This window comes from Chenopodium quinoa, unplaced genomic scaffold (assembly GCF_001683475.1).
Source record: "Chenopodium quinoa cultivar QQ74 unplaced genomic scaffold, ASM168347v1, whole genome shotgun sequence".
Lineage (NCBI taxonomy): Eukaryota > Viridiplantae > Streptophyta > Magnoliopsida > Caryophyllales > Amaranthaceae > Chenopodium > Chenopodium quinoa.
In genome coordinates, this window is record NW_018744301.1 from 4,352,258 (window position 1) to 4,367,134 (window position 14,877).

Sequence of the window (14,877 nt, forward strand, 5' to 3'; positions counted from 1 at the left end):
GAGTCATGGGAACATTCATCCTTTTATAGACTACCGTGAGGTTTAATGCCTTGTAGTGTTTGTCACCTTATGGGGGTAAATCTTTGTCAGAGAAGGTGATTAGATTAATCGGACTAGGAAGGTCACTTGTGAGGAAGTTAGCTAGTCCCTCAGGAGTAGTGTCAGAATCTATCCCGATTTTATCCAAGGCATTCATTACAGCCAACCTATGTTCTCGAGATGTTGCCAGGAGCTTCCATACATTCATCTCAACTTTTGTCTTCTTAAACTGTTTAACGATGTCTTTGTCTTCGATGATAGGTATGGGAACTTGTTGTACAGTAGGAATAGGTTGTGTTGAAACGGGAGGTTGCATCCTCCCGGATCTTGTGAGGACGTCTATTGACGAATCTTCTTCAGCCCAAATGTCGTCAGTGGTTTATGATACAGAAGGTGAAGGTCCTACTATGTCCTTTAGGTAGGCATTTTCTTCATCACTGTCCCACTCTCCATTAACGGTTATGTCCTATTCTTGTTGAACTTGGATTAATTCCTTTTCCTCAATCATTTTCTGCACCAAATCCTTGAATTTGAAACAGTTTTCTATGGTGTGCCCCCCTAATTGATGGTACTGAAAGTAATATCTATCTGTCCTTTTTAATGACTCAAATGGTCTCGGTTCGAGAGGTTTAAACTTGCCACTCTCGGAGAGCATTTCGAACATTTGTGCATATGGGATCCCAATTGGAGTGTAAACTTTATTGCTCTTCTTTGGTTTTTCGGTGACTTGTAAGGGAAAATACTTTGCCTCATAAGTCGTTCTCACTGGTGTGAATTCTCTTTTAGGTTCCTCCTTTGAACATGGAAGCTCATCATATTTCTTGTGAAGTTCGTTCATAACTTTGAGAGCTTCACGTAATAGTTGCGATGCCTCCTTCATGGACAGTGTGAGCAATTGTATGTCTTCCTTATTTGCTGGTTCTGGGAGGTTATCTCTGACATCGAAAAAGATCTCTTCTCCTTTTTCTTCGACATCGGTTTCTTTGACAGGCTTAATGAGAGATGAGGGGTCAACCTCGTTTTCTTCATCGGAGATAGCCAAAGTATGAGCTAGAGGTGCATTGTTAATGCTTGGCTTCTTGCTGGCAGGGGGCAACGGCAGTTTGTTATTGTCAATCAGGTCTTGGATAGCTTCCTTAAGCTTCCAACAGCTTTCAGTAGAATGGCCCCTACCTTAGTGATATTTGCAATGTGCGTTGGGGTTCCAATTAACCGACCTCTTCTCAACTGGTGGATCCCCAAATGGTCCAATGGGAGTTATAAGACCTTTCGCATTTAATCGATCAAATGCGGTGTCATAACTCATGCCAATAGGAGTGAAGTTCCTCCTAAATGGTTTCCTTTGTCTTTGGTTGTTCATAGCGAGGACTTCTCCTAGATTAAAGGTGCTAACGTTATTTGAGTGGGCGGTTTTGGAAGAAGAAGGATTGCCGTTCTTCTTTCCTTTCCAGCCATTGTTGGAGTTATTGTTGGCAGCTTTAGACTTAACCAAGTCATCTTCAATATTGATCCCAATATCATAAACAACCTTAAAGGTATGGAGGTTATTTTGATATTTAAGATGTTTGGAATATTTTTCTTGGAAATTTTTGATGAACAGTCTCACAGACTCTTTTTCACTTGGTACCTCGATCATTTTAGCTGAGGTTTCTCTCCACTTGTTAAAGAAAGAAGTGAAGCCTTCATTCTCTTTCTGTTTGAGGATTTCAAGTTCTTTATGGTCAGTCTCGACTTGAATGTTGCATTTGTACCTATCAACAAAAGCGTTTGCTATAGACTCCTAGGTAGAGGTCTTTTCTTTCTCGAGAGAAAAGAACCATTGTTGGCAAACGGTCTCGAGAGATAGTGAGAATAGAGAAGGGAACACCTTCTTATTAATACCCTTGATACTCATTATTGTTTCAAATGCTCTTAAGTGGAAGTAAGGGTTGTCAATTGCTCTGAATTTTGGGATGTCGTTGGCGTTGAACTTCTGCGGAAAAAGATCTTTATCCACCGAGACCCCTTGGGATGTGAGTTCTTGAAACTTGTAGTCGCTGGACAACTTACTTAGGCTCTCTTTCATGAGGTCCATTTGTTGTTGTTTCACGGGATCATCGATCTTAAGTGCGAGAAGCTTCAGTGTCTCAGTCACAATAGCCAGTTGGTTCTTAAGATCATTGACTTCTTCTTGAGTTGCCATTATAACTCTTGCTTTCCTCTTGCGGGCTATATGTTTGTCGAAAAGTTGGACTTGTACGAAGAGGTTATCTTTGATTAATCGTCCTTCCTTTCTTGACCACGCGCTGTAAATTAAACCATTTTGCGTTTTAACTACTTAACTCGAATGAACTTGACTTTATGGTTTATTTTTTGAAAAAAAAGGATGCATATTTTTGGCGACAATAATGTACATATTTTTAGGGAATTAAGTATTATTATTTATATTGGAGGATTAATATCCGACTTACCCCCCTAAAAAAAATGACGGAAAAAACGCGCACACAAGACTCTCTTAATCATGATCGAAACATGTATGTGTATTGGTGTGTGCATTGAGTGTAAGTGACATGTTTGGACTCTTGTGTAAGACCATGGGACTTAGTGCCTAAACGCGATCATTGATTCAATTAAGCATATTATCAGCAAAATTAACCGAATTAAACAGAAGACTGATTAATTAGACTTTATATGATGACTCGACAAATAATCCGAACTGTCGGCCAAGCGACAGGACTGGCGTCACACTGTGGTGGTTGGCGCCAGACAATTTAGTTAACGTCTGGCGCTACACACCATAGTGTGGCGCTACAGCTCAGAATTTGGCGTCAATAGTGGAACTTCGGTCTGGGACTGTTTTCGGTATTATTAGTCAGCTGGGGTATGCCTAAAGTTGTACTAGGTCAATTCCGACTGAAAAAAATAGACTTTATTGACTCAAATTAATTAATTAATTAATTAATTAATTAGGCAAAGTTCTTTAAGTCATTAATTTATTTAATCTCAACACAAGTCAACAAACGGTTAAGAGAAATATAGAATATATAATGCACAACAAATAATGCACAATTAGTCAAGTAGGCACAATATGATGCAATGCGTTCGCAACCTAACCATGGCTCTAGTTCTCTAAAGTTCAGGATATGGTTTAGTCAATAGAGGGTCCATGGTTAATTGTCTGGATGCACCGCGCGGAAGCCTAACCGTGAAGGGTTAGCGCGAGTGGATGGGACACCGCGAGTTTTAGAAAAAACTCGCTTCCATGGTTTGGTGAAATTCAACATCTCGGATGTACCCTTTGTTGCACGGAGCGTTCAATCGGGTAGATGGAGCATGAATTCCCAGAGGGTTATGTCCATATGTAGAACACATATGGGTTTCAGAAAAGTGATAAAAAATTCAATCGGGAAGTAGGATCGAGCAAACAATACAAAAAACCGGTCGAAATTAGAACGCATATTTCTGGCTCGGTATTGGGAGAAATTGGCGCCAGCAATCAGAGATTGGCGCCAACTTTTAACTGTAGTGCTTGGCGCCAATACTAGCGTCTGGCGCTACGGCTAAAAGTGTGGCGCCAAGCTCTGGCCCCTAACGCTACTTCCCACATGCCTCAGCAGCTTTCTGTGCTCGATAAAATCTTCCAGTTTCGCGTGGTGTTATTTCAGTCCTAGTTGTGAAAGACATTTCTCAAATTTCCTACGTGTAAAATCCTATGTTTTTGACTTATTACGGATGGTCTTTCCAATGAGAACCTTTTTTTTGCATATGACAATAATGTTAATCAAAATTACGCACATGAAATACTTAGAACTTTTCGAGTCTCATCCACTCATTCTAGATCATTGCCGAAACAAATTCAGGAATTAAAATAGAAATCCTCCCCAGTGGAGTCGCCAAAAACTGTAGGGAATAATTTCAAGCTTTTAAAATCCCACTAGCTTGAACCCCACTGTGATCATACACTAAAGTACGGTGGCGTCCAACGGGAAGAAGATAGAGCAAAAGAGTCGCCAACAAGTTTTTAAGGAACTTGTAAACCGTTCACGAGGTGAAGGTTACACCCCTTAACGATCCAAGAGATTGTCAACTCCATAAGGTCATGAACCAAATAAGGGTTCGGGGATGAAGGTACAAATCCAACCTAAAAGAGATTGAACCTGCCCTAATAATAGGCCTCTACTTTATTCTGATCGTATTCATGTGCGCTTTCTGACTAACATACAATCAATAGGTTAACCCTAAACCTGTTTAATCTATGTTGGTTGAAATTAATGCACAAACAAACTATTATTGGCGATCACTTGAATTATAATCACAATTAACTCTAACAAGATTATTAATTATCTTATTAAGCGTGATTACAAGTACCAAATTCCCTTTAAACATGCATCAAAGGTGTGATCAAGCAATAAAGAATAAATAATGTATCAAGCAACATAATCAATAATAATCATAAAGAATAATAATAATCATATCATTATAATAATAATAATAATAATAATAATAATAATAATAATAATAATAATAATAATAATAATAATAATAATCATAAATAAAATAATCATCATCAAAATAATAATAAATTATAACAATTATAATCATAATCATGTTCATGTTAATATTAAAGCATAATAAAAATAGCAAGATCCTAGGCATGATACTAACAAGATTAATAACAAACCCTAGCATTTCACTAAGCAATAAAAATCAAATCTTTAACCCTAACATGATACTAGCAATCATAAATATTAGGAAGAGCATAAGAAACATCACAACAATCATATTTAATATTAAAATTACCCTAGACATGATACTAGGAATATCATAATAACAATTTAAACATGATTTCTACATCATAATATTAATTAATCAATAAAGTACTTACTTTGATGCTTCGTACCTCTTTCTAATAACAAAATACACACGTTAGTAACTTCAAGGAAAAATAATAATTAAAGCAATAAAATTAAATAATTGAAAGAGAGATTTGGGACCAAACCCTCAGAAATTAAAACCTTTCACATCTAGGGCAAAGGAAACTTCGAATATGGATAGGTGTTTCTAGATCTTGTGAATGCGGAATTTTGTATGAAAAAGTAAGAAAGAATTGAATGAATGAAAGAATGCTAAAGAATTAATGATTGTTGATGAAAGCTTATTAAAACTAATTATTGATGAGAATTCGTGAATGAAAGATGATGAATTATAGATCATGAATTGTAGATGAATGAAAACGGAGTTTTTGATACGATATTTATAGAGAAAATCAGCCAAAAAGATAATTTAACAAAACTGAGTCTGACGCACGTAAAACAAGGTTGGCGCCAACCCTGGCTAGCTGGCGCCAGCCACCAATGGCTAGCGCCTGGCGCCAATGCCTGGGGTTGGACGCCAAACTGGATTACAACGCGTTTTCGAAAATCTGATAAATTTCCCGTACTGGAGGATAAAATAATATAATTTCTTCGAAAATGCTATTTGATTTTGATTAAAACTCTGAAAAGTCAACAAAGTCAACTTATCAATGCTTATTGAATTAGGAATGAAAAATCATATTAGGCCCTCCCCTAGATCATTGGGCCGTAAATAAAACTCAAACCGGGCCCAGTTTAGTAAATTGGCAATATAAAATCCTCGATATTCATCGGAATTGGGCTTATAATATATCGTTGGAAAGGTCTTTGCAAGCCCCATCCTACTACACTACTATTGAACCCATATCATGGACCAACCAAACAAGATTGGCTGTTTTCTTAAAATAAAGTTTTCAAAAACAGAGAGAAGAGAAAAGAAATAAAAACTTTCCGTAACACTAGACCTTTCCACACTTTCGTTTCATTCGATTATGATTCGACGTGAAAGGTACTCATCACTGGGTTTGATTTTGGGGAGACACAAATGGGTGTCTACAGGTGTTTAAAGGGTCGAAATGCAACCCTAATGCTTGTTAGGGGTAAATCGGTAATTTTGGAACCCTTTAAATACCAATTAGAATTTTCTGCGTAATTCTAGTGAGAAAATAACTGTCCAAAAGTTGCGGAAAATCATTCCAACTTAGTCAAAAATACCAAAAATATTCGCCATGAGCTTTCAAATGGATGCAGGGTACACAGCTAAGCACCGCGTCATGTGGAAAATTCCCGCGAAAAGGTATTTGATATCGTCTGACGGGGGAAAATCCCGTAACGCGTGATACTTTTTCTCTTAATCATTTAACGCGCCTCGGTAAAATAGCCGTGCCATGTGAAAAAAAGCCGTTACGCGGTCACGGGATGAGTGGCACGGGAACGGAGTCGTGTAACGGTTATATTTTTGGGTCTAAATTCAAGCTACTACTTCCCCATTTTATTACTTCTTATTTACCATTTTCATTTTCTCAGTCTCTATCTGTTCTATCTTCTCCATTTTTTCATTTTTAACTTCGCCGATCACCGTGCCACGGAGTTCGAAACCTGCGTGCGTCAGACATCACCATGCCGCGGCTTCTAGGAACGTGCCTCGGCGTTTGTGCTCCGCTGTTTTCCTTTCAAATTTGCCGCTGTTGTTCGCTGCTAGTGTCTGGATGTTCGTCGCTGCCGTCAAAGTGTCGCCGCTGCCATTAGAGTGTCACCGTGACACGGGTAGCATTACCGTGCCACGGTCCTGAAAAACCGTGCCGCGGCGCAGGTTCTATGGTTTTTCGGGCATTTAGAGCTCAATACTCCACTAAATCCGCTCCAATTTTTCTCTATTTTCCTCATTATGATTTCTTACAAGAATCCATGAAAGTTTCCCTTGCTTTTTGTCTCAAATATTATTGTAAAATGCCATCTCTGCATGAAACCCTAAATAATTCAAATTAGGGGTTTTTTATTTGGAGCTTCTATGTTAAAATTCTTGCTATGAATTAACTTTTACTACCTTCGTTACATATTATTTTCAAAGATTTGACATAAAGTAGAGAGGAAAAATGTCTAATCATTACAAATAATATGTAATGGAGGTAGTATATGAATGTATGTTTGTTTGTGAGAAATTTGAGACCAAGTTTGTATGATTTGGTGAAGAATTGAGCAAATCACCATTTTTTTGTACTACTTGGGTGAAATGGTGTTCTTGTTGTCTATGTTATTTCTCTGCACTTAAAATGGTGATATACTAGTTGTAGATCTTGTAAAATATGCAATGATGCGCCGATCAATTGTTTTTGTGCAATTTCAAAACATGCTCTGTTTTTGTGTATGTACTATATCGTCACGGAGAACATAGTATCATGCAATTAGGAGAACTGTAGTATTAGTTTGTCATTGAGAAACTAAATACTAGAAATAATTCTATCATTTTTCTAATTTTTAGCCATCAGGTAAATATTTTGCGTATAATAGAAAATGCAATTTGAGGTAGCAGTTAAGCCGCTTTTGAATATATAACTAAATAACTTAGGAAATGATGCTAAGTATTTAGATTTTTATTTTTGAAATAGCATGCCTAGACAACGGGATCGCGATCTTTCTATCGTGGCTGGCGTTAGGCTTTTCAAGAGGACACTCTCACAGTTCCTGAGGGCATGGACGACGATTCCTTAAAGACTGAGCCTCTCCCTTCTACGGGTAGAATAGGTAGATTCCACCTCCGTGAACACCAGACAAATTGGTTTTCTGTCATGAGAACCACATTTCTCACCGTCCACTTGCAGGCATAGTTTATGGCATGCTTCGCCATCATGGATCCGGAGCTGGAGATTCGTTTCCCCGGCTATACGGGATTATTACGAGGGATCCAGTCACTAACGCCTTGTGGGAGTCTACTGGTTTAGGAGATTTATATTCAGCGGTCGTAGGATTTCGCAGCCCCCGGAGTTGTGGTTCGAAAGTTGTTCGTGCGTTGTTGGAGTATTTTTGGGATACTACTAACACTTTTCACTTTGCTCGGGGGGAGATGACAGTGACCCTTCTGGTTTTAGCATGATCAGCGGCTTACGCTTCACCAAGCGGGCCTTACGGTAGATTCCTGACCTCACTTGGGGGTGGCTGAGGTAGCAGATTTTTTAGGTCCGGTCGTTCAGCATATCAGGACTCACCCAGTGCCTCGAGGTGGTCCTAAGAGCGTGCGATCAAAGTTGGCTTTTGTTCTTTCCCACGGCTTTGACACTAGTAGAAAAAGGCTCATTTGCGTCACTCATTCTAAAGAACGAAGCAAATGTATATTTTTACCATCCTTTAAAGTTATTTGCGTCGCTTGTTATTGAAGAAGCGACGCAAAAGTTAAGTGTATGTCAGCTTTCTATCATTTGCGTCGCTCTTATTTATTGAAGCGATGCATATAATAACCTTATTTGCGTCACTCATTTATTGACAAGTGACGCAAATAAGGGAGTGAATAAATTGCGTCACTCTTTTAATAAATGAGCGACGCAAATGACAAATTTTCAGCATTACAGATTTTGTTATTTGCGTAGCATTTTTATAATTAAGTGACGCAAATAACTCTATTGCATTTAGGTTATTTATTGTGCGCTTTTTTAACCTTAGCTTTTCACGCCTACCTTTCACTAATTCACTAAACAAAAATAAAAAAACAGAGTTGCTTCCAGTGAATTTCTACAGAAAAACACCCATAAATTCGACCCAGAAATCCAACAAATGCGCCCAAAAAACTGCAATTCCCCAGCAAATTCAACACCCAAAATCGCAATCAAGTTCAACACCCATAATCGGCAGCAAATCCGAGCAATTTCGAGCAAAAATTTAGACAAAAAACCTTAAGTAATTCGAACCCTTAAACCCCAGAAAAATTGATTGTTTCCGACCAAAAATTCCCCATTTCGAGCAAAAAATGTACTCAATTCCATACGAATTCGAACCCTAGAAACCCCAAAAAATTCAATTAAAAATCCTGGCGAAAATATTCGAGCAATAACTGAAATTTTCGAGTGGAAAAATCGCTTAATTTCGCCCCAAAATCCCCGAGGAAGTTCAAGCAAATTACACCAACAACAATTGAAGTTCGATTTCGGCTCGACATTGTTGAATTTTTGAAGTCAATTTCACCTAAGGTAAGATTGCTTTTATTTATGTTCAATATTTTCACGGTAGATAGAATGTAGCATTTAACTTGAACAATGACTTAGTTTAATTTCAGGTTTAGTGTTAGTTCATTAATTAGAATATATATGGCAGATTTAATTGAATTTTTATAATTTCAGTCATTGAATTTTCATTGAGGCTCATCTCAATTCAAAGCTTTAATATATTCACCTGCATGTTTTCAGCTAGTACATTTAGTCCGTAGATTTTTACAGTTGCTGTTTTGCAATATACTACTGGTTTGCAGCTGCATCTTTGATCTGCTGGTTTGCATCTTTGAACATTCATTGTTTTTTCTTTAATTTTATGGGTCATGTGACATCTATGATTCTTTGAATGTCTTTTTAAAATTATTTTTTATCATTTAATTTTTTTGTAGGCATCATCATAATGGGCGATGGGAAGCACGAATTGGGCGAGTTTATGAGAACAAGTACCTCTACTTAGGCACTTTCAGTAATTTCATGAACTCTATTTCTCTCGTGCTCGCTCTTGTTCTATAAGATTTATGATCACGAGCACACACGCAAATACGTGGTCAGACAAAGTGATTATCATAATCACAGGGACAAAGATACTTAATATTTGGACTGACCCTTTTGGTTTGGTCACTTTTTGTGATCATCATATATAGTATATGTTATATGTATTCCTGTCCACTATAAACAATAAGATATAAAGGAAAGGGGGTGAGTACGGTACCAGTAGATCTGCCATTAATTAAAAAATTGCTCATACGGACTCACATGGCGTCACGTGATTCAAATATTGTGAATACCTTTTAGGAATGGGTTGCTTGATCTGATTTTATGAAGAAAATTATTAGTATGATTAATTAATTAGGTAGGGTTTTGGTGAAAATTATGATCCACTAAGATTCCTGCTTTTGCTTGAACCCCGTCACACCTAACTATTACATATGCAGTTATGCACCCCCACCTTTACTTATAAAGATATGTAATAAAGTCAAATTTGATCAGAAAAGAAAACAAAAAGAGGATTAAAGAATAGAATCAATCTTGTGAAAATAAATTTGATATTTACTGGTATTTTCGGTAGGCCCTTAATTCTGTCTTTCTTTATATAGGGGATGATCTAGAGTAGTTGAGAAATTAATTTTATGAGAAATTAAGATGAGCACTAAAAAATTAAGGAAGCAATATACTACTGGTGTGCAGCTGCATCTTTGAGCTGCTGATTTTTACAGCATTTAACTTTGATGGCAATAAAACATTAGCTTTGCAGCTGTTATAAGGTTGTTAATTCATTGGACTGAAAATTTCACATACTTTAGGCGACAAAAAAGGTACTTCCCATCTGTTGGACCTAGCTAAGGTGACCTTCAATCAGTCAACAAGTTAAAAAAAACTATAAATCAATATTCCATCCATTAAACAACCAACCTTTAATTAAAAAAAAAGTTTCAAAATAACAACTAGCATTTATTTCACATGGCAGATTAAGTTGGACCTAGCATTTAACACTCGTTTCAGGTCTTCAAGTTTTACACCATGATTGGCTAATAAGCAATGCCGAATAACAACTTTTATTTCACATGGCAGATTAAGTTGAATCAACTATGTTGGTTTAATATATGTAATTTTTATGGCAGATTCTTAATTATGCGGAAGTGAATTCCACAAGTTGCTCGAGGTTCTGGTTGTGGACAAACGATTAAGGCGATAGTACGCATACGAGATTGTCTTCACTTGTGGTATGTATATCTGAATTATTCTTTACAATATTAACTTATTTGTTCTTGTTGTTATAATGATTGTGAATTGTATGAGATTTTTAATTGTGATATAATTGATTGGAATTGTAATAATACTTGCATCATTGGCTTAGATACCCGTTCAGGGCTTACTCATTAGGAGTAAGTCTTGAATAGTCCCCGGTTTGGGACTGTTTTTGAATGTTCTATCTCATTTAGGTGATAACTACTTGAACTGTTTTTGGGTCTGAGAAGATCATGGCTCACTATTTCCCGATTGTTCTCTGGGTACATATGTTGGTAGCCGATTATCTACATTGTGTGCTTGGAGAACTATAGGGAAATGCTGCCGGATTTTCTTTAGAACCAAACTTTACAAGTAGTTATTAGTGAGATAGGACATTCAAGAATGGGTTAGGTTGGAGTGATAAGGACCTTATTGGATCATCCGGAGTTGCATTTACATGATATAAACTTTGAATGAAAATGTTTGATGCCTTATATTCTTGTTTATGGTTAAGGAGTTATATATGTAAGAAAATATACACATTATCTTAAAATTAATTTTAATATTCAGTGGTTGAAAATGGATCGAAGTTGGATATATGGTAAACGAAATTGTACAAGTTTTTTACGAGGAATTGAAGAGTTTAGCACTGTTTCCTTAAAACACCAAACAGAGAATAAATCAAAGATTATTCTTTGTCCTTGTTGTGACTGTAATAATTCGAGGGGATATCGTGATATAGTTGATATTAAAGATCATCTAATTCGTCGTGGGTTTACAGAAAACTACACAAGGTGGACATGGCATGGTGAGAGCATATATATTGAGGCAAGTTCTAGTTATTGTCCAAGGGAAGATGAGAATCATTGTGATGATGATAATGAACACCAAGGTGAGGATATCGATACTGCTGATATTGGTGTTGAAAGTGAGAGTGAAGTGGAGAAGGACAGGATAGATGAAATGATGCATGATGTTGAAGACCATTTCACAGAGTGTCCCCAGACATATGATAGTATTTTGAGAGCTGCAGAAACCCCGTTATATCCTGGTTGTACAAAGTTCACTAAACTTGGTGCTATTATGAAGTTATTCAACATAAAGGCGAGCAATTGTTGGACCGACAAGGGTTTTACACAGTTGTTAGAAGCCTTAGTAGAAATTTTTCCCGACGGAAATGAACTTCCAAACTCCACCTATGAGGCCAAGAAACTTATGTGCCCCTTGGGTATGGAGTATGAGAAGATACATGCTTGTCCCAATGACTGTGTGTTGTATCGAAATGAGTATACTGATTTGCATGAGTGTCCAAGGTGTGGAGTTTCTCGTTACAAGATGAATGATACTGGTGAGTTGTGTAAGAAAGGGTGTCCGGCTAAGGTATTATGGTATCTTCCAATTATACCGAGATTTAGGAGACTCTTCTCGGATGAAAAAACTGCAAAATTATTGAGGTGGCATGCTGATGGGAGGAAGAAAGATGGGTTAATGAGGCATCCTGCTGATTCCCTGCAATGGAGGAACATTGGTCGAAAGTTCAAGGACTTTGGTGAAGAAGATCGAAATCTTAGGCTTGGTCTTAGTACAGATGGAAGGAACCCATTTGGGACACTAAGTACCCAATATAGCACTTGGCCGGTTCTTTTAACTATCTACAATTTGCCTCCTTGGTTATGCATGAAGTCTAGATACATTATGTTGTCCCTTAATTTCTTACCCTAACTTTTAGTTTCTTAATAATTTAAGTATAGCAATTTAATTCAACTTATAACTATATTACTTGTAGTGCCCTCAACAATTGGGTGGACGTGAGTGTGGCTACTACGTCATGCGTTATATGTACGAAATACTTGAACATCACCATAGCAGTGAGGATCTTATTCAGGTATGAGTTGTCAAATATTTCATTTTTGTTTGATAAATACAATTTGATGTTAGATACAATCTTGAATTAAAACTTTCCTCTTGTATATTTGTTGTTGATAGGATTTTTCAAGAACTACACCGTACACCGAGGAGGAGATAAATGAGATTCGAGATATTTGGGCAGAGTATTTTATATGTAATGTTGAACTTTAGATTTACACTTAGCGCATGTTGGACTCTTGTTTTGGATTATAGGCTTGACATGAATGATTTTGGTTAATTGGTGTTGGGATGATGAGTATAATGTCTATGATATTCAGATGTAAATTATTGGACAGGTTGTTAATATAATGCCGTCATTCCCAATTTTATGGGTAGGCCAAATTACAAAAGAGACTCTGCCGAAATTTACATTTGCATTATTCAATAATATTGCATTTTAATTTCAATTATATTAGCGTTAGCATATTACTTTATACCACTAGCAAGGAAAACATGTACTACAAACATATACAAGGAAATTATCATAATTAAAAAAAAATAAAAAATTCACCTCATTTGCGTCACTCATTAAACAAACAAGTGACGTAAATAAAGCAATTTTGTATTGTCTAGTTAGTCATTTGCGTCACTCCTATATAAACAAGTGACGCAAATAACAAACAAGAAGTTTATCTTAAGAGTCATTTCCGGGACTCATTTTCATGATAGAGGTTCACGTGAGCTCGTTTTCTACCTTCCTTCTCTTGTTAGGATCGACGAGATAGGATTCTATAGTTGGGCTAGCCTTGGATATGCTGATCTACTTTCGTCGCTGTGTCATGACTGTAGGCAGCTAAATGACTAGGCCCATGTCGCTGTCTACGGTTTATGGAGAGTCGTAGAGGTGACGATCTTTCTTCTTCTTGTCTTGTTTTAACAAGTTTAACACATGTTCTTAGAGACTACTTTTCATTGCAGCTGTTGTTTTGTGAGTACTTTATGGGATTGGCCCCTCGACGGCGTCGCGGAGCGGTCTATGATTTTCCTGTTGGAGCCAGCTGGCGTGACCGAGGCAAGTTATTAGTGGAGTCCGTAACAACGCTACGCGAGCTGCTGCGCCGAGCCACCTCTTATTTCGGAGTATGAATTGATTTTGCAGCATATTATTCTCTACCTTGATGTTATTTTCCGGCATTCATTGCAACTTTTTATGGTTTTCAGGTTGCTGTTGAGGTCCAGTATCGGCCGTGGGCTGGGATGACTGATCTTCCCGAGGCCTTGGAGCTTTCAGCGCACCGTACTTCATTTGTTGGTACTGCCAGCTTCTCTTGGTATCTTAGGGAGCGCGTTGTTCGTTAGCACAGCGCTGATAAATTTGTGGTGCCTTTGCCTCCATCGGAGTCGATGCTGGACTCACGTTTGCTTGGGGCGCTGATGAACAGGGGGGAGCACTACACGTTTCCTTGGTAGGAGCTTATGCGTATGGAGGGTGATTATTCACAGGATTTGCTCCCTTCTTTGGCTCCTCCGCCCCGTCTTCCTGAGGAATGATTTATTTTAAGAATTTTGTCGCCAGTCTCTGTTTAAACCGTCGAACAACCTAATTATTCGATCGTATTTTCAAATGGCTGCTCGTCGTAGGGGAAAGATTAAGGTCCCACCTTAATCTGTCCGTTACCCGGGGCCGATCGGTATTACTAAGGATCATATTGTTGATGCGACAGAGGGTTTTAGACAGGCACAAGAGTCTGTGCCTGATGTGTTTGAGCCGGTGAGCTTTTTGACACGTTATTCATGCTTTTTAATACAACTTATTACTGATTTTTCTTTGTTCTCAGCCTACGCACTCGGACATGATAGGATTTATGAAGTTGGTTGATGCTTTGAAGTAATGCATCATCAAGCTATGACGTGGTGCGAGTTGTTAGGGTTGATCTGGCGATGTTCTTGAGGAATATTCACATGTTTTCCCATATTAACCATTTGTTATATCTTGCACTATTGACATCTTTTCATTTCTTATCTTTCAGGAGCAACGGAGGTCTCGCTCGTGCTCGAGGCACAAAGACTCGGACGAGGGGGAGCCTAGTCGCCGCCGACGAATCTCAGACGATGTCTTGAGGTTCGTCGGCATTCTCAGTCTCAACGGCAGCCTCGGCCTTCTCAGCCGTTTCAGGAGGCTTAGTGGCAGTAGCTTCAGTCTTCTTAGCCATTCCAGCACTTTC

General features: G+C 37.9%; 1 long non-coding RNA gene across 1 annotated transcript; it reads left to right on the forward strand.

The window, feature by feature from the left end:
- The first annotated feature begins 8,407 nt into the window (after window positions 1–8,407).
- Window positions 8,408–13,119, forward strand: LOC110695531. The gene is made up of 5 exons (XR_002506098.1): window positions 8,408–9,052; window positions 9,463–9,539; window positions 10,696–10,797; window positions 12,591–12,689; window positions 12,791–13,119. It is a non-coding gene; the product is annotated as an uncharacterized LOC110695531 (long non-coding RNA).
- Window positions 13,120–14,877: the final 1,758 nt, after the last annotated feature.